General features: G+C 40.8%; 1 protein-coding gene across 6 annotated transcripts in view; it reads left to right on the top strand.

The window, feature by feature from the left end:
- The first annotated feature begins 16857 nt into the window (after window positions 1-16857).
- The window catches only part of TEAD2 (TEA domain transcription factor 2), a 69995-nt gene continuing 66567 nt past the window's right edge, over window positions 16858-20285 (top strand). For 3 of the 6 annotated variants that reach the window (XM_075190646.1, XM_075190651.1, XM_075190652.1), the window contains exon 1: window positions 17387-17703. The gene's annotated coding sequence lies outside the window, so the exon portion shown is untranslated. Of the gene's footprint in view, window positions 17239-17386; window positions 17704-20285 lie in introns of those variants that run through there. The other 3 variants (XM_075190647.1, XM_075190650.1, XM_075190649.1) reach the window with 3 other exon arrangements.

Consider the following 20285-nt stretch of genomic DNA (forward strand, 5'->3'; position numbering starts at 1 on the left):
GTATACATTGGAGTTTTTCCTCTTCACGGCTGATGTACACGACCCTAGGACTGCTATTAAATTTAGGTTTTGTCATTTTATATTGATTAAAGCGGACAGAAACGGAATTGTAATAAAATTGAAAGAAAATCAAAATATGTGGGTGAAATAGAATAAACATGATGGGCAATGGTGGGAAATTTTAATCCGAAGTGGTTGAACTGAGGTTCTATAAAGTCTAATGATATCAAGTGATGCAATCGCAACATGTGCAGTAATAGAAAGTGTATGTAATCGTGTATTCTAATGTGAAAAATTGTTGCCTCTATGGCCAGCATTCAAAACATATAAAGCATTACAGAACTATAGAGGCTTCTCTGACGATACAAAGAATGAGCCAAACGGTACAAGGATAGTCATAGTGGCGTCTATGGAGTATATAGTGATAGATGATGTTGATGATCGTCCAAGTTGCCAACATTAGAATACAGTTGTGCCCAACATGACCACTGGGTATGATTTGTAGGGCTGAATTAATAAGACAGCTGATAAAGAAAGCTTGCGAGCAGGGTTCTCTTACCTCTATGTCTCTATGTATTACCCAGTATTGTTTTATTACTGTTTACTCCCAATTGTAAAGCGCTACGGAATTTGCTGGCGCTATATAAATAAATGTTGATGATGTTGATGATAAAGGAGGAGTTGCAGACTTAGGGGCCTATTTATGAAACATTACTTTGCCGTAAATCTTTGCGGTAAAAGGCCGTTTCCGTAGGATTAAGGCGATTTTTAGCATGTGGGACTGTTTACCAACAGTTGACAGAGATCTACAACGTTCATTTAAATATCTTATTAGTATTGCAATCCTCGTATCCTCCTTGGGAACTGCGGACTTGTCCAATTTAACAAACTTGCTTGTTTCTGTTAGCCAATGCCATATTCAGCAGTTCTCCCGCTACAGTGGAAGCCAACACGGAGCGGGATCTTCTGGCCCCTCCCCAGCAGACTGGATGCTCCTCCCTTCCCAGTTAACCGACTGTGAGGCCTCAGGAAAGGAGATTAGATTATTGGGACAGTGATCTACCCCCTCCCAACTTCAATCTGAAATGAATTCATAGTATAGCTTAACTTCATGCATAAAATAGTAAGATAATTAAAAGACACTATTTTATCTTACTCTTTTATTTGTTGTCAACCTTTGTACAGTTGTATTTGATCAATATATTTTATTTTAACTTCATGCATGGCACTGGAATACAGCAATTAAAATAAAAGAAGAAAAAACACTGGACACTTAGGAGCATATTCAATTCTTTTGAATCCCCACAGCGTTAAAACTATTACCGTTATTACGGTAATAATAAGCTGGATTTCAGCTCGCGGCTCAGGGAGCTGCGAGCTGAAATCCAGTTTACTACTACCGTAATAACGGTATTTACGCGCACTATTACCGTAATGACGGTAATAGTGCGTGTGCCGCCAGATTTTTGGCGTTTTCACCAACAATTAAATATGCCCCTTAATACATGTAATATTAATTACAGGAACAAATCTTCCAAGGACATATTCTTTTAAAATAAGGGACATTTACCAGCTGTCTTCTTTAGATATTGCGTTCTAATTGGGCAGCACAGTGGCCTAGTGGTTAGCACTTCTGCATCACAGCACTGGGATCATGAGTTTGATTCCCAACCAAGGCCTTATCTGTGTGGAGTTTGTATGTTCTCCCTGTGTTTGTATGGGTTTCCTCCGGGTGCTCTGGTTTCCTCCCACACTCCAAAAACATACTGGTAGGTTAATTGGCTGCTATCAAAATTGACCCTAATCTCTCCCTCTGTGTGTGTGTGTGAGTGTGTGTCTATATTAGATAATTTAGACTGTAAGCTCTAATGGGGCAGGGACTGATGTGAGTAAGTTTTCTGTACAGCGCTGCGGAGTTAGTGGCGCTATATAAATAAATGATGATGATAATAATTAATGCTATGTATGGTCGGCCAACTTCTAGTGTATCTTGTACAGCTGTAAATGTACTCTGCTCTTAAAAAGAAATTTTAAATTTAAAAACAATTGCGGTTATCAGCAGTCTGACCCGGGACAGGTAAATAGTTATATTTTATAAGAAGCTGAAAGAGCCCAATGCACACAAATATTGAAACAAAAAAAAGACTGAATTTCATGTGGGGTTTAAGTGACTAGTAAAGTCTTTGTGGTATAGGAGGTTTAGGATCAAGTTGAACAAGTCAGACAGGAAGTACTGGAGATTATTAGCTATGGGGATTGGCAAGGTCACAGCATGAGGCAGGATGATAACATCTATAGGCGGGAGCACAAATACAATTATAATTTCAGTATCATCATCACTGACGTATAACAATTAAGGTTGATCATATACTGCGTTGCAAGAGACCAGGAAATTAAGAGTAGGTAAAAAAGATTCAAAGAAAATAATTTGTCATTTAGCCTGGAAGTAAATCATTAGAAATGAACAAAATTTTCAAAAATGTTCAGTAAAATATTCACTTAAATTTGCGTTTGGACACAAAATTTTGTGTGTTTGATGGAATTTCACCTTGGAGGGGGGGTTCAATCACTGTCAATGTGCTCTTGGGTGCCTCCGGAATGGTCATGAAGGTGTGCAGGAAAATCAGTGATGTTTGGGTACCATAGTACCCTGACATAGGCAAATCGAGGGTGGGGGGGGGGGGTTCCTAGTGCCTGGAAACCCCCCTCCAAGCCTGGGGCACTGTATAATTGAGGTGGCTGGACTCTGCTTCCACTTCACACAGCTCTGCTTGAAAAAGGAGAGCTGCGTACACCCAACAGTAGTCCACGCAGCATTGTCCATGCATACTATGGGGATAGAAAGAGCTGGAGAGCAGCCAAGCACTGTCTAAAATTTTAGCCACGCCCCCATGCATGCTGGTCACGCCCACTGGTGGCGTGGGGTGGAAATTCCCCTCTACAAATCCTGTGTTTGCCCCTGACTGTCACTAGAGCAGCCGGACACCGCCGAAACCCCTAAGAGTTCCCAGTGAAACTTTTAACTTGTCTCGCCACAAAACTAGAGTTGCACAAACTTTGGCTATGATTTTGCGAACCTCTATTACAATGTATATGTCATCTATGCATTAATCTGTAGATATAAGATAACAGTCTACCTTATTTTAAATACTGATACTATATAAATTATAAAGAAATACCTTATACTATTTAATTTAGGGACTTACAATCTAGAGTACAGTGAGAAGTGTACATACAATTTTTAGCAGTAAATGACCTGCTTTTTTTTTTGGGAAGCAGAGATTACGGTTCACTAGGTTCCTGTCCTATCAAAAGAAAAAGTTAATCCACAACAAACGCTGTTGTTGTTTATGACATAACAGTTTGTTTACCTGTTCAGGCAGCAATATTTGTGTCACACTTTTCATAGCCCTTTAACACAATGCCACTTTTATTGCTCTGACTATATGTTGACTTCTAAAGTTAAAAATAACATTGTTTTCAATGTGATATCGGGTATCTGGCCCTATAATTAGTACTGAGCAGCTTCAGATTCTTTGTTACTAAAAGAAAAAGGTAGTATGTATTGCAGAAAATAATACAATATTAAAGTCCTGTATTATTATATATTACTGATGTATATCTTTTGTTGCTTTGATATTATATTGATTAAAAACGATCTTAGACTTAGCCCGGAGACCTCACTTCCACTCTTACATGATATCCTACAGGAATTTGGAAGGGCCTCCTATTACAAATTAAACACAACTAAAACGGACGCTCTCCCTATTAACTTGTCAGAGCCCCTTTTGGGTCGCCTCAAGACGGCCTTCCCATATTCTTGGAGGTCCCTTTCCATGCCCTACTTGGGAATCATGATAACCTCACATTTAGATTCCATCATAGAGGCCAACTATGGTCCATTATTGATCCAGCTAAACACCCTGGCAAAAGCGTGGCAGCACTATGAGGTCTCCTGGTTAGGCAGGATAGCCGCGTTTAAAATGTCTCTTCTGCCCAAAATGATGTATCTATTTAGGACTTTGCCTTTTAAGTTACCCAAATTTCATATGGACAAATTACGTAACTTACTTACCTCTTATGTATGGAAAGGGAAACCCCCTAAACTAGCTCATTCAATCATGGCACGTTTAAAAACGATCTTAGGAAGTAATTCAACTGAATTTTAATTTTGATTATGTAAATATTAAGCCCCAATAGCTTCCCATTATGGCTGTGAATACCTATTCGCAAGTACGCCAATAGCAAGACTGACCTTCTTCTCTCTCCACATCTACCGCAGGACTTTGCAAATCCCTACACTGGCTTCCGTGTCCCCCAGAATCCGATTCAAATTACTCACCCTTAAGGATAAAGCATAACACTACCCCTGCATACATCTCAAATCTCATCTCATCAACAAAGCTGCACCAAATTGCATCTCCTCTCTTGTCTCAAAATATCTCCCAACTCAGCAACTCTGTTCTGCACAAGATCTGCGTCTCTTATCGACCCTCATTACATCCTCCCATTCCCGTTACAGGACTTTTTTCGAGCTGCACCCACTCTATGGAATTCCCTCCATCGCACAATAAGACTCTCCTCAGGTCTGCAAACTTTCAAGCGTTTTCTGAAAACCCACCTCTTCAGACAAGCTTATAATATTCCTCAACCACCCTCTTAACCTCACTAGATTACCGTTACCACCCGTTACACAATTTCACACAAGACAACTACCCCCTGACCAACATTGTTTTGTGACGGGATCAGTTAGCTTGCGAATCACTTTTACCTTTGCAGTCTGGCTGGGCCGAAATGCAAAATGTAGACTTAACCTCATGTGTCAAACTCCCATTGTCCCTCAGATTGTAAGCTTGCGAGCAGGGCCTTCTCACCTCTTTGTCTGTTTTACCAAGTTCGTTTCTTACTGTATTTGTCCCCAATTGTAAAGCGCTATGGAATATGTTGGTGTTATATAGATGATGATGATGATGATGATGATGAAATCTCTTTTCAAAACACTTTCTCTCTAATTCTTGTAGATCTACCTTTGACCTACGCCTGGTCTATGGTTCACCCCTCACTTGCACGTACAAGACTTCTCATGTGATGTTACCCAATTATGAAATTCCTTACCATGATCAGACTCTCCCACAGCCTTCAAATGTTAAAATGCTCTCTTAAAACCCATCTCTTTATTAGAGCTTAACCCCCCCCCTTGTTTCAGCTGTGCCCTCTTCCAATTAGAATGTACTGTAAGCTCTCATAAGCAGGGCCCTCCTGACCCTTTATATTCAAGTCTTTAGTATTTTTTTTGCCCCTCATGTATGCCCCTGTTTTATTCATGTCCTGTTTTCCCCAATGTCCAACACTGTGACATCATGGGTGTTCCTATGCTCTTAAAAATTTTGGAGCCGGCATCATGACCCAGTTTTTCAAATTCGTAGTTGCTCCATGTTTAACTTACGCTAACATAGCATAAACGCAGAACATTAGACTAACATAAAGGATTAGAAATGTCACAAAACATAGGTGTAGGAGAGATAAAGCATAATATTTTATTATATTATTGATCATTAATGGCTTCAGATAATATTTATTCTGGGTTTGTTTATGAAGTCATGTTTGTTCATAATTATAGTTTTGTTTATTACAATATTTTAATTAATGCATCACAAAAATTAACCACAATTGCTGTGTCACAACAGCAAAATGTTTGGAAACCACCACGAGGTTTGTAATACAAAGAAAAAAAAAGATGACACGAGTATTTTAATATGGCTGAAACTAACACAAACCTAATCTATATTTAATTATCTGTTTGTTTAGTGTGTCCTTAAAAAAATCCACCCACACAGTTGTGTCATAGTCATCTAGTTGTAGAACCAAACAGGTCCAGCCAGTCCATTAATTCAATCGTGGCGCTGTCCTATTTATGATATAGCGAATGTCTGCCAACTATGACCTCATAAATCCTATTCAGATACGTTAGACCATTTTCTGCTTGTTCCAAAAACACTTTTGCCTCTATCTTTTAACTGAGGAACTTTTAAGCCACTGGATCAAAGATAAAAAATAGTTATCTATTATATTGAGCAAAATGAGCTTTTATTAAACATCAGATAAGGTATAAACTAGTTGACAGTAAGTTAAAACAGAAAAAGCTAGTATAATTGCATTTTACAACCATCAAATAAAGCAACATCTTTCTTTTTAATCTGTTAGAATCACTGCTGAATCTGTCTTAGCTCTACACTTCATTGGTATTACGGAGGGGCTAGCAAAAAGTTACAAAAAGTAATCATTTTTTTAATCAATTTTATGAATTGTCCTACTCTCCCAGGAGTCTGAGAGAACTCCCCAAAATTCGTTTCAGAGGTGACATTGGGTAAGAAAAGAGAGGCTGAAGTCTCTGACATCATTAGCAGTCAGACACTCACGTGACCATGTGATCAGTGTAACATGAGCTGACTGTTGATTGGAGGAGGACAGTGACATTTGCCTAGGGAGTGTTGTAGGGGGGCCTCAGTGCACAACTGCTTAAATGTACTACATTCATGGTAATTCCTACATGGCACTAGAGCAGGGGTCAGGGAACTTTTTTTACCTTTTACCCCAAATATATTTAGATACACAGACGTTACCCCCTTGATTTGAAAGGAAGGAAATCATATATTATTAATTATTGGAATCCAAAATTTTATTGAGTCTATTCAAAATTTCTTTGAAAGCTTCAACTTCAAAACTTCAGGTTTTGGAGAAATAATGTTGCTTCATTTTTGACATGAGAGCATCAATATTGGGGCATTTTGATGTCAGAGCAATTTGGATACCATCTTCAGCGTCCAATCGATTTCTCTGCTTTGTTTTTATGTTTGTTAGAGTGGAAAATCCTTGTTCACAAAGGTAGGTTGTTGCAAAAGGCAGCAACTTTTTGACTGCCTCCTCATGTGCAATTTTGAATGCCTTTGCAGCTGGTGACATCCAAAAATATGACAGATCTGCTTTGTTTTCAAATGCAATACGTGCTTCATTATTGCTTCGAAGCTCAAGAAGTGCCTCTGCCAACCCTTGAGGCTCTTCTGGTACAACAACAATTTCACATTTAAAGGGGTCTACAATCCAACTGACAGCATGTGAATCGGCAGCATTACCCCCAGGAATTTCATTTTTACCCCATTTGGGGTAATTTACCCCTGTTCCCTGACCACTGCACTAGAGGAATATAGATTTGGGAATGGGAAAATATATATGCTCTGGGAGGGGAGGGGGTTATGGGCAGTCCCTCTTTAGTATGTGCCTGAATCTGGGGCTGCATAGTCAGCAATATTTCTGGGGATATTGGTAAATTGGTCCTATATTAGCAAATATATATCCCAGAACTAGAGCAATGCCTGTATATATTCCAATTGACATCAAGTGGATCATTTTCAATGTTTCATGCAAATCTGGTAGCCAGATGTGCATCTTCCTGCATGTACTGTTACGTACCAAGCGCATTAGCAGGTTCCCAACTACTCAGTCTGAACATGTTTATGGGCGAATAGGAAACAGATGCTGTGATTTTGGCTGTGTTTTGCCAGCTTAAATGGGTGGTAAATGAAAAAAAAGAAAAATATTAAAGCAGCAATCCCACATAGAAGGTTAAGTACCTTTAAGCGTGCATCTGATTTGGCATTTTTCTTAGCTGTCCTCCCACAAATTGTTACCTCTTTTTCAAAATCTCTCTGGAGGGCGCAAAGTATGACTGCCAGTCACACACAAATAGGTTCACGGCTCACAGCATGTCCTGTTAAGAGAGAAGGAGGATAAACCGGGGAAGGATTTTACAGTAAACAGAGGAGACAAAGCTCAGAGGGGCGTTCCTAAACCTCTCTGGTCACTACATGATGTACAAAGTGACTGTGGTTGCCATGGTAGTCCATGACATTAGGCAGAATTATAAATCATTAATAGCAGCAGGAAGAAACAAACCAAGGAAAATGGTAACTGCTAAGAATTTTCATATAGCCTCTCACAGTGATTTATGTTAAAATAATACACCTCATATTTTAATTGGATTGCTGCTTTAATAGATTGCTAATGATTAATGTCTGCTAAATGTGTGTTTGTGGAATCTACCTATCACCTTGCTATCACTTACTGTGCTCCTTTCCTGTCATTCCTGGCATGGGCAATACAAATTATGTTAATCAAGTCACTGGGAAGAAGGATTCAGCAGAGGAAGAAACGAGTGACAGTGTTAGGCCAACCAATAGTGTGTGAGTGTGGAAGAGCTGTTTCTGCACTATGATCAAGTCCTCTGGTAATAAATGGTCTATTATTCAAGTGCAAAACTACCCATATAATATAATGGGGAAGACAAGATAGGTACAAAGTATTTTATTTTATGTTTCCAAATAGCCTCCCTATTCACCTGAAATATTAATATCTGAGACAAGATTTTCATGCATTATGTGTCCAATGTGCGGTATGTTGAGTCGTACGTATCTCGACTTCAAATACAGAAGTATTCCTACGTCAGACATTCAAAAGCATATATTTATGTTCAACAATAGCTTAGAGATACTTAACAGTATAACTACGAGAGTCGTATTACCCTGTTTATAGACAATATAATGTAATAATGTGTCATGTACAGAGTGTCTAAACAGTGTTAGCTCTAAATGTGGAAATCACATTTTTCATATAAAATGTAATTAAATACAAACATCATTACATGCCCTGTTTGCACTTTACAAATCCAATAGGGATATTTTTCTCTACAGTAGTCCAAGTGGTCAATAAGAAGTGTGAATAAACGTAACACAATATAGCCTATGTGCTAAAGTAAATAATAATATCAGTTGGAGGGGTCAATATGCACACAGCTGAATCAGTAGTAGATAGATAGCACCGATCAGTGCTCAAAGTGGGGCTTATCCGTCCCAATTCCTTACAGGCAGCCAGGGCCGGCGGAACATGGGGTAAGCATGATGTGGGAGCGCCGTGCCTGAGAGGCGCTTCACTCCGCCTACCTTCCCCGCTTGCCCACCGGCCAAATGAACACTTACCTGGTGCCGCATCCGGCGCCCTTCTCTCTCTTCTCACCGACTGTCGGATGTGAAGTCATCACGTCCTGACACACACTGAAATTTTAAGTTGATATTTGTGTGCTACATGAATAAACAGTCAGTATTTAACTTATGTGCAAAACAGAATACTAATTTGCACCCCTTGCATTGTAACATGGTTTTGTCCAGCAGACTAAAATAAGAAGTTTCTTAAGTTAAGATCCTTAATGAATCAGTCCCCTATATATGAATGAGAAAAGTAAAAAAATGTAAAAGCCATCTACACACAAGTACACTGAGACAAATTTAGGGGACATTTTAATAAATGTGGAGGCGCAGTGCATGTTTTTGCTCACCTGCAGCCATTTGTCCACACTACGCTTTTTGTAGGTGCATCTGAGCAAAAGTTTTAGCAACAATTTGACAGATTGGGGTGCGTGATAGGATTGTGCATGTTCTAAAAGTCAAAAATGTAATTTCAAGTTCCTTCCTAATATAAATTGTGGACTAACTACTTATTAAATTACATTCCCCCCCCCCCCAAAAAAAAAAAATACTGTGTGCCTTTATTTGCACAAAAAGTGTAATTTTATTGTGTAGATATTCAGTACTGAAAAATAAAAGAGATACAAACAACAGGGCCAAAAAATTCCACGGTCACATCTTTAAAAGCTGGAACCTAACTTCCCGGAAGTGCCGGATGTCTCTAAATTTCCCGGGAATCTCCCGGATATTCTACGAGGTTAGAAAAACTATGCTCCACTATCTGGCTAGTGAGACTGTTCTGTATAACAGTAACATTCAGCTATACATCTATAATTTATTATTAAATAAAGGGAACATCCTGTATACCAGTGACGGACAACAGGTGGCCATAGGGTCTTCACCTGCAGCCCCCAGCCCCACCCTCAGATTTATTTGTTATGGCTTATAACACTTGTTTAATCCTGCGTCATTGAGGTTGGGTTATAATGACCCAGGGCCTTTTAAATTATGTGTATCTTTTTACTTAGTTATGCAACGTTGCCAAACCTCTCCGTAGCTGGAGTTAAGACCCCTCTCTATCCGTTTCCCGCTCCCACTCAGTCAGCCGGTGTCAGCACAGAGAACTAAACGGGCGCAAATTCCAAAAAGGAATTATCTCAATGTCGGTGTAACAATTTCAGGCATTTTATTATGTGATGTTTTATTTATTCTTTTGAGTAGATGTTGCAGACGATGTTCAATATAAGCAGCAATTTGAGAAAATGGCCCCTGACTATTTTTCTTATGCCATGCTAAATATGTCTGAAATCAATGCGATCACAATATACCGGTATAATAAAAATAGTGCGTCGCAAAAATAACGTAAATTCATCAATACCTTGGGTCTTGCTCTCCTAAATGAACACTTGAGCATCCGCAAAGATGTATTTCATTCACCAAGAGAAATGCGCAAAATAATTAGCGATTTCACTGGAGAATCTTCAGAGGAGCCACCAGCAAATGTACCAGGAGTTCGAAAAAGATGTCAAGTGTGTCCCGCTAAAAAAGATCATAAGACCACTCGCACATGCCAAGTGTGTTACAAAGTTATATGGCCGGAACACCTGATTTCATATTGCAGCGATTGTAGTGATAAGCTGGGTGAAACTGATTAGTTGTAAAGCTAGGTACACACTACACGGTTTTTGTCCAATAATCGGCTCAATCAGCCGGCATACAACCGCTCGTTTAAAAGTCGGGTCAGTGTGTGTGGTGACACAATGGTCGAAAGTATGCCCAAATGGACGATTATCGGCTCATTTGGTTGGTCGTACCGTTACGTCATTGCTCACGACAACATAGCTGTAAAAAGTCGCTAACAGGACAGCTGTTCTTCCCTTTATCGTCTAAAACAAGGCTAGTGCGTATGCAGTCCATGGACCGAGCGATCGGACCATCGATCGGATGTAAAATCGATCGGCATAAAAAGTTGGTGAAAAATTCTGTAGTGTGTACCCAGCTTAAGACTGATTTTGTTTTCGTATTGTTTTAATTTTCAAAGATCTCATACTTAAGTTAACAAAAAAGTTTAATTTTAGATTAAAAGTTTATTTTTTGTTAAGATATTAGCAATAACACAGAAATTGCCAATTTTGTTGATTTTTTTTTGTTGAAGACTATGTCAAAATAAAAAGAGTTCTTTCTTAATTCTCTACGACTTTTTTTTATCAAAATACCTCACTCAATAATTCATTATTCTAAATATAATAATAATCTTCTAAAATCATTCTTAAAATTTCAAAATTAGGCACAAAAATATACCCGGGTCATAATGACCCACCTCAAGGTCCGTGTAACAACTTTCCACCACCATGACGTCGGGATAAAAATGCGTGCTGATACATTACTGCAGATAGGTGTCTCTTTGTTTGATAAAATGTATTGTTTTAACCTATTACTAAAAATTAGTGTAATCTGTGGCCTATTTGAAGTTCCAGAGGGCGCCTGAGGCCCCTGAATGGCATCAGGGTGCCTATCACTACACTATACACATACTTGCCAACTTTGCTAAGTTTGCCTCCAGGAGATGTGGGGGCAGGTTGGAGTGGGGCTCGGTGAATCGCGTCATTTAGTCCCGCCCTCTAAACACACATTATCAATTCTTGCCTACTATGGTAGTGGGCGGGGCCACTGTGACGCAAGACTCGTGTCCTAAGCCCCGCCCTTGCACTTAGAGCAAAAGGTGTCGCACTGAAAGTAATGGTGGGAACATTGGGCCTGATTCATTATGGAAAGTTAAGCAAAAGTAAGTAAGGCAAAACCATGTTGCATTGGAGGGGGGGGGGGGGGGTGTAAATTTAAAATGTGATTGCAGATTTATAGTTTGGGTAAGTCATGTCCAAAATCAACTTTGAATTCCAGTATTTTCCTTATGTTCAAAATAATAAACTAATGTGCACCCCTTGCATTGCAACATGGTTTTTGTCCAGAAAACTGCACTGGTTTCTCAGATTTTTAATCAAGTATTCTTTTTTAAAAGTTCTTTTATGTTATTTATTTTTTATTTTGTCAAAAGTGCTAGTTCTCTTCAATGGTCTAGTTAGACTAATTTTATGCTTATTAAAAAAAAACAACTTTTTTTTTGCTGGGTCTCATCCAGTCATGCCCCTGTCCTATAATGTACAATTAAATGTTGGTTCCTGATCAGCAGGGAGATAACGTGAATTGCCTAAAGCCAGAAGAAGCTGACATGTGAATAGAGCCAGACCTCTTTAATATAGTAACATATGGGTTACATTAGTGTCTCGAGAAGTCTGTTTATATAGACTGCTAATGTAAGGTTGTTTATGTTTTTTTAAACTATTTTTTTTTTTAGAAAGCATAAACATATGCCTAACGAGGACTGGTTAGGGTCCCCCTGATTTGGGGGTTCAGTTGGTTACAAAGAGGTTCTATAAGGCAAACATTGTTTCTTTGTTTAAAGTGCCTGCAATTAAAGACTAAAACACCTCTAACATCCAAAAGACTAAGGTTGAATTTCTATCAGAAAAGGGGATAATTTTAGCATTGAATCCATGTTGCATTCATGACTATTAAAGCATAGCTGCCTACTCTCCCGGAATTTCCGGGTGACTACCGAATTTCTGGGAGTCCTCCCGGACTCTGCCATAGAGAATGGGCCTTGCATTGCTCCTTGCAGACACGATGCATCCTCTTGCTTCTTACCTCTTGACCTGCTGCTCATGCCTTGTAAATTATCCTGGCATGCAGTTTTCTTGTGTCATATCCTCTCTGGCATAAACATTAGTTTCTATGGGCTCAGGTACCAAATGACATCATGAGATGGCATTATGATTTTAAGCTTAGCTGCAAAAATGATGTAAATTGGATAGCTTCGTAATCCCCATATTAATATATGGGGTCTGTGCTCAGCAATGTTAAATGGGTTACGACGGGAGAAATCTTGGACCCTTTGTAAATAATGCAATGAAATGCGTTGGGAGTTTTAATGTTAAAACTGCTGGCTCAATGAGCAACTTTAAGGCATCTGCTGCAGGCCCCCTTCTTCACAGCGTCTTCTTACTATGGGACTTTTTTTTTTTTTTTTTGGCCCACAAGGCTCTGCCACAAACCCACATCCCAAACGTCGGGGGAGCTTGGGACCCTGTCCTCTCCTGTCCCTGGTCTCCAGCAAGATGTCTTTCTCTCCCAGGATAACACCTGCGTCATGGCGTGGGGACGCCTACCCAGTCACCGCGGGGCGGGCAGGCTCACATTTAGTAAAGTTGCATGCGTTACAGTGCCAGTCTTGGGCTGTCTGGCCTTGGTGCTGATTATCTATTGAGCCACTGCCACACTTGATTTTTTATTTTATTTTTCAGACTCCGCAGTTTGCAGTAACAGCATACAGACCAAACCACAGGCCTCTTCTTGACTTTAAACCGTCACATCGCATGCTGGTTTTTTCTTTAGGATCCAAACCGCTGGTTAGTAAATCCAACGGTTCGGAGCTGAAAACCACATGTGATGTGTGGCGGGTGAGGGGCCTATAATGCATGTAATGTGAATACTGGATATTGTGGCGCTCTGCTATATATGACTTTTGTATGTAAAATCTATACTAAAGTAAAAGAATACCCCAATGATTTTCCTGAAACATGGAATCAGCGTCACTGTTTACCCAGGGCTGGCGCAAGGTTTATCGGCATCCTAGGCAAAGCTTCTGTCTACCGCCCCTTCTCCCTCCAATTCTCACTTCCTAGCCCCTCACACACTTCACATTTGTAAAATAAAAATAGTAACTCTTACCTCCTCCTGGCTGGGTGGTAAGGCTGCAGATCAGATGTACTGACGCAGAATGCTGTCCAGGCTTCACTGCTGCCCAGGAGCAAACGCAGGATTCTAGAGGGGAGGACATCACTCACCTGTTACATACTGACATGTACTCCGCTGCCTATCAGCTTTTTTCTCACATGTCCTCTTGCCCACAAAATTGTAATAAATAAACAGCTTAATGCTATGTCATTTAGATTACCTTTGTTTATATGTTCATGTATTCTGCAGATTTAAATTCATTATACTAATAAATAGTCACAGGGGAGAAACAAATACTAAAAAAATAAAGGTGGGCTCAAACCTTAAGTTCCTTTAAATTAATATGTAACTCATGGGGATTTCTGAACGCAATCTCCCCCCCCCCCCCCATTTTCTCCAGACACCTCCCCCCCCCCCAATTTCTACAGTCACCCCCCCTACAATTTTCTGTAGCCACCCCCCTCCCAATTTTCTGTAGCCCCCCCCCCCCATTTTCTCTAGACCCCTCTCTCCCCATTTTCTCCAGCCCCCCTCCCTCCCTTTCTTTGTGTTACTGTAATTAGTTTTTCTTTTCTCTTCTTGTTCGCTTTTTGCTTCATCTCTTCCTGGAGCCCCTCTGCTCCTCTACACCGACAGCGTTGTGACTTCACGGCTCTGCCAGGAGCCTGGCGCCAGGAGGATGCGGAGCAGCAGTGCTGCCACAAGGCGGCTCCTCCTTTCTTTATAGGTGATGACAGCAGCATGCAGAAATAGCCGGCGGGCGATCGTATTACCCTGGCCGCCTAACAACGTCTCATTCACAGACATTGTTAGTGTCTTGTTAGTGGGGGGCCACAGTGCCGACCCCCAAAGCCCAGCGCCCCAGGCAGCTGCCTAATGGTGACTCCGGCCCTAAATAATAATATGTAACTCATGGGGATTTCTGAACGCAATCTGCCCCCCCCCCCCCCCATAAAACAAAAAAAAAAAGAGTAAAGGAAACTCAATTAAATATTGAATAACTGTTTCTATAGCAATGGTTTATGTTCCCTACATAGGTATACGACAATAGCAGTGACCTACAATGTCGGAGAACATTTTATATGCTTATTTAACCTTACAGATGATAGTTCTTGGCACTATTATGATGGAATTAAAGAATGTAAACATCCTGGAAAAGGAATTCAAGTTGTTACACCGGAGCTTACTCACGAAATTCTTGTACCAGGAGTCAATGTTGGGCATATCGTCATGGTTTGACTCAATGATTCATTGTGGAATACTGTACAGGTATTATTATTATTACCATTTATTTATATAGCGCCACTGATTCCGCAGCGCTCTACAGAGAACTCACTCACATCAGTCCCTGCCCCATTGGGGCTTACAGTCTAAATTCCCTAACACACACACACGGACTAGGGTCAATTTGTTAGCAGCCAATTAACCTACCAGTATGTTTTTGGAGTGTGGAAGGAAACCAGAGCACCCGGAGGAAACCCACGCAAACACGGGGAGCACATAGAAACTCCTCACAGATAAGGCCATAGTCAGGAATTGAACTCATGACCCCAGTGCTGTGAGGCAGAAGTGCTAACCACTAACTATGTATATTCACTACGTCAATAAGTTCTTTCTCAAACCAGGTACAATTTGGGTTTCAAAATGTATAGCTTTTGTTCTATAACCTTGCTTTACATTTTCCTGAGAAATTGCAAGTTTAATACACACTGCCAGAAATTAATGTACACAAGAGCTTCACCTTTAGTAATCCCCGTTCTTATGGAACCAGATATCTTTGCCCGTACTTGGTTGTCCCCAGGACTTAACCTCGAGTTGTGGTCACTTATCTCGAGTAGGTGGACACTAGATAGTGGGATGCTGAGCAGAGATCTCTATGGCAACAGGGATGCAGGACGCACCTGAGGCAGGTTTAGCAGATATACTGAGTAGCAATAGGATGTGATACCAACTTCCACCAGTATAACAGCTTGGCAGTGTAGAGTGGAGGATGGATGTAATGCCAGTTGTGGCCTGTGTGCAGATGGCGCTGGAGAGCAGCAGACAGTGGAAGGGAAAGTGCAGAGGCACTGCTGCACTATAAATCTGGATTGAGTATCACAGCTGAAACTGGAAAATCCAATGATGTAGATAGTGGGCACCACAATCTTGTGGTTAGGAAGTGGTATCACAGAAAATAGGCATAGTCAAAACACCAGGCAAAAGGTTCAGTCCTGGCAGCAATATACTTGGGATCACAAACAATGTGGGCAATTCAGCTCCTTATTTAAAATGTTTAAAATGCTATCTGTGCCCACTTTGCCTCCTGATTTCATGCCCTAACCCAGTGAATCCCAAACGTTCTCAGTTCGAGGCACCCTTAGGGTCTCCATCATTTTTTCAAGGCACCCCTAAGTCAAAATAATTACCAAGTAGTCCTCCGCCTTGCTTACCAGCGGTCCTGGCCGCGGCACCCCTGTGAGATCTCCGTGGCACCCTAGGGAGCTGCGGCCCTAAACCTTGTTGGGCCAGGGTAAATACTATTGCAGTTTGTGTAAGGTAGCCCCTTTAGCTTTAATCTAGTGAAATCAGTGATCCATTCTGAATAAGAAGCTGGAACACGAATGAGAAGCTAACTTCAGCCTGGTCTTTAAAATGCAACTTAAGTGTCAAATTAGCCATTTCTCAAGCAGACAAAAACAATCTGAAAAAAGCACAAGAGTAATAGGCAGCTTCTAAAACGCAGGTGAGACACCGGCCTTAGTGATTGTAGATATTTTGGCAGCATATTCCTTTATTTGTGTCAACCTCACTGACATACAAGGGGCTGTACTACAGCAGCTGTGTGTACCTCCTGTGACATATTACCAGTCTCAGTTAGAACAATGTTTCCAAGTGACAAAGCGTTCAGCAGTCTTTCCAGCACAGTGATAAGTTGTAGCACTTTAGATTCCAACTCCACACACACAAGCTTCACATTGGTGTCACAGGGAGAGGAGTTAACTTAATGACCCAAGGCCACGCCCCCTCCACAGGCCACGCCCATGAACTGCAACTGACTCATTGAGCTAATTTCATTCCTCTCTTTCATTCCAGAGATTCCTCTGAAAAGCTGTAACCTTTCCAAAATACCAAGCCTGCTTTCCAGCCACCACCACCAGCACCAACAACAACAACAACAGCAGCAGCAGGGCTAGCCAGAGAGCCCCCCTCATCCTCACCTGACCTTCATCACACACACAAGAGGAGGGGGCAGAGACAATCCCTCTTAGTGCTGCCCAAAAGAGAAAGAAAAAAAATACAAGTCTTTCCCCTACAAAGTGCTGATCAGGGTTGCCTTTCTCTGCCCCCAATCAGTCCTAACTCCTGGCTCCCAGATACCCCACAATAAGCCAGTTACCACAAAGTTCCACTATTTAAATCCTGCACGTTTTCCTCTTCTGGCAAGGTAAGCAGAAAAAGTTCCAGATCTGTGTGTTTCTCTCTCTCTCCCTGTCTGTCTATCACAGGATCCGGGAGCTTGAAATCCTTGTCGTTTCTTGCATGTTTGGCATTTTTTGGGTTCCTTTCTCTCTTCCTGATCACTTTGAGCTTGGATTGTGCTGGAGAGCAGGAGAACTGAGAGGAGCTTTTGCCTTCTGTCCTTTCTAAGAACATGGACTGGGGGTGTCTTTGCCTAATTTCTCTTCTTTTTAGCTTCTCTTGTGATTCGGCTATTGAGATGGATAATGGATCTGGCATTACATAGCGTATTCTCTTCCTCTCTCCCAGCGCCTGGAATCGGGACAGCAAATCAGATCTGGGATAACTTTACAATTTACTGGACTATCTGAGTTAAATAGCAAAGACCCCCCCTCCTCCATGTCTTACTGACCCCGCTTTTCCATTGTACCGAGAATTCTCTTACCTACCTGTAAGTACAATTTACTGTCAATAATATTTAGTATTGTTCATAACGTAATACTTTTTTTTTTAAAACTCAACGTTTGCGTTATTGGTCTTTGTTAAACATGGATCTGCGCCGCTTCTGTAGCCGTTTAGGTCCTGATCCTTTGTTTTTCCATCTTTCTGCTGATCTAAGCACAAATCCCCGGAGCGGGGCAAAGCTTGCAGATCAGACTTCCTCAATCGGTTACAAGTTCAATTTTCTTTCCCCCTTGTTTTTGTCTCTAAAACATTGTGTTGTCTGACCCACCATGTTCCTTTGATTTTACATATACAACAACATAACTTAGGAGTCATTGTGAGCAATGCAAAGTCTTTCACGACTTCCTCGCCGCTCCTAGAAGAAGTTTCATAACTTTTTTTTTTTTATTTTTCCAACTTATTCGGAGTGCTCCGGTTTAGAATGAATGAAGCCGGGATGGTTGTAAGAACTTTATGAATGGGTACATTCTGTGTGGTTAAATGTCTTTTAACTTGTCCAGTTTCTGGGCTGTTGTTACACAAAGCTCACATCAGTGTAAGTCACTGGGATGTTAACCCTTTCCTGTCTAATTGCAGGCCCTTTGTCTTGCAGTGGATCTAGGAAGCGGGGAGAGGGAGGGGGGGGGGGGGTCCTTTGGATCCTGTATTTGCCATATTGCTGGCAGAATATTGCCCAACTGTTGCTGAGCAGCTTTGTAGGAAAGAGGAGCCGACATGGAAAAAGCTGAAGGAAGGAGGGGGAGGTTTACAAAAAAAAAAAAAAAAAGGGAGGGAGAGGGACAGATAAGGAGGGAACAGAGCTGCCTTTCAAAGTTTGCTGTCTTTGTTCAGCAAAGTTTGCTGTCTTTGTTCAGCTGTGCTGGCTGTGGTCTCTCTTTCCTTTTTTTTTTTTTTTATTTGTTTTGTAGTACCTGCAGTGCAAATAGGACAGGAAGCCGCTTTTCCCCACAAATTTCACTGTGTGGAGGGGCAGCAAACAAAATCTCTCATGTTCTATCTGTAGAGGGGGGTGGGGGATAAAATCACTGCACAAAGGGCCGCGACCAGTATTTCTGCTACTGGTTTTAACTACATCGTTGCCAGTTGTCCCTGTTTTCCAGGTTTGAAAGAATTGTCCCTGGAAATATACTATTCTTATTATTCTGTATATTCCATTCAATTCTTATTTTGTTGACTTTATATGTTATAGGTGGATAATGTGAAGTATGCAAAAGAGTACATAAAAATCATATTTTATTCTGCTCAGGAAACCTCTCCTGATGGGTACTGTAGGAAATAAACGTCAGTCTGGACGGTACCGCCAATGACGTGCTTAGGTTCACTTGTGGAGCAGCAAAGTGTTTCTAGAAATGTCAACTATGTCGCTAGGAAAACCCAGTAGCAGTTACTGCTTTGGATAGTGTACTCTTTGCAAATAAAAGTAAGGCAGAGTCACATGGGCGTCCTCAACGCAAGTGGTTTTCCAGCACTCCGTTGTTCTTGTGCTAACACAATGACGTGAATGGAGAATGTGATTTTTTTTTTTTTTTGCATGTAGTATCTTCAGCGCTTAATCTCTCCCATGTGACTAGGTATAAAAGTACCCTAGTTACTTCACTGTAGCTGGAAAAGTGGCAGTGTTCAGAGTGCCCACCTGATACCACCCTCACTGGGGTATTGCCACTTTAACCCTTATGGCACCTGGGCATGGGGATTACGTTTAGGTCATCGCCTCCTCACTGGAAACAATGTTAGGGGCCCTCTAACATTAAAAATGGCCACATATTACCCATAATCTCTGTAATAACATGTCAGCAGGAATAAACGTGTTACAGGTTATAATTAAGAAATTGCCTTAACGTCTAAGCTGCATGGCATAAAAAGTTAGAGGATCAATGTAGTGTTTTTGTTTTCATTTTTATTTAATTACTGTGACTTTTGAGGTGTTTTTGTTGTTTTTTAAGTTCGGGGAAAACATGAATTTTAGTTGGTGAAAATGGCTTTGCTCCTCTGCCAGCCTGCCCGCCCTGCAGATCGTGTCTCTGTGCCAGTTTATTTTATGAAGGTGACAGGACACATTTTAATTAGTCTATACAATGGAATAAGTGACTTGAATATTTTTAGAACAGGGCTGTCCAACTGAATACAAACCTGGAAGGCTTTTCTGTGCCCTTTGGTTTTCCCGAGATCCTAATGATTTGAATGAAATATTTTGTATTTGTTTAGGCTGACAACCTGTAATCTATATGCAAACAGCCTAAAAAAAAAAAAAAAGGCTAAGGGCAGTGATCTTGAATACAGTTTTGGGAAGTTCATTGTAGGAATCTGTGGTGCCTTATGAGATATTACAATGATGTATCCTCACTGAATAATCCTTCAGACATCAGGGACTATATTTACTAAACTGCCGGTTTGAAAAGGTGGAGATGTTGCCTATAGCAACCGATCAGATTCTAGCTGTCATTTTGTAGAATGTACTAAATAAATAACTAGAATCTGATTGGTTGCTATAGGCAACATCTCCACTTTTTTCAAACCCGCAGTTTAGTAAATATACTCCTATACATCATCATCATCATCATCTATTTA

This window comes from Mixophyes fleayi, chromosome 11 (genome assembly GCF_038048845.1).
Source record: "Mixophyes fleayi isolate aMixFle1 chromosome 11, aMixFle1.hap1, whole genome shotgun sequence".
NCBI classification, from domain to species: Eukaryota; Metazoa; Chordata; class Amphibia; order Anura; family Limnodynastidae; genus Mixophyes; species Mixophyes fleayi.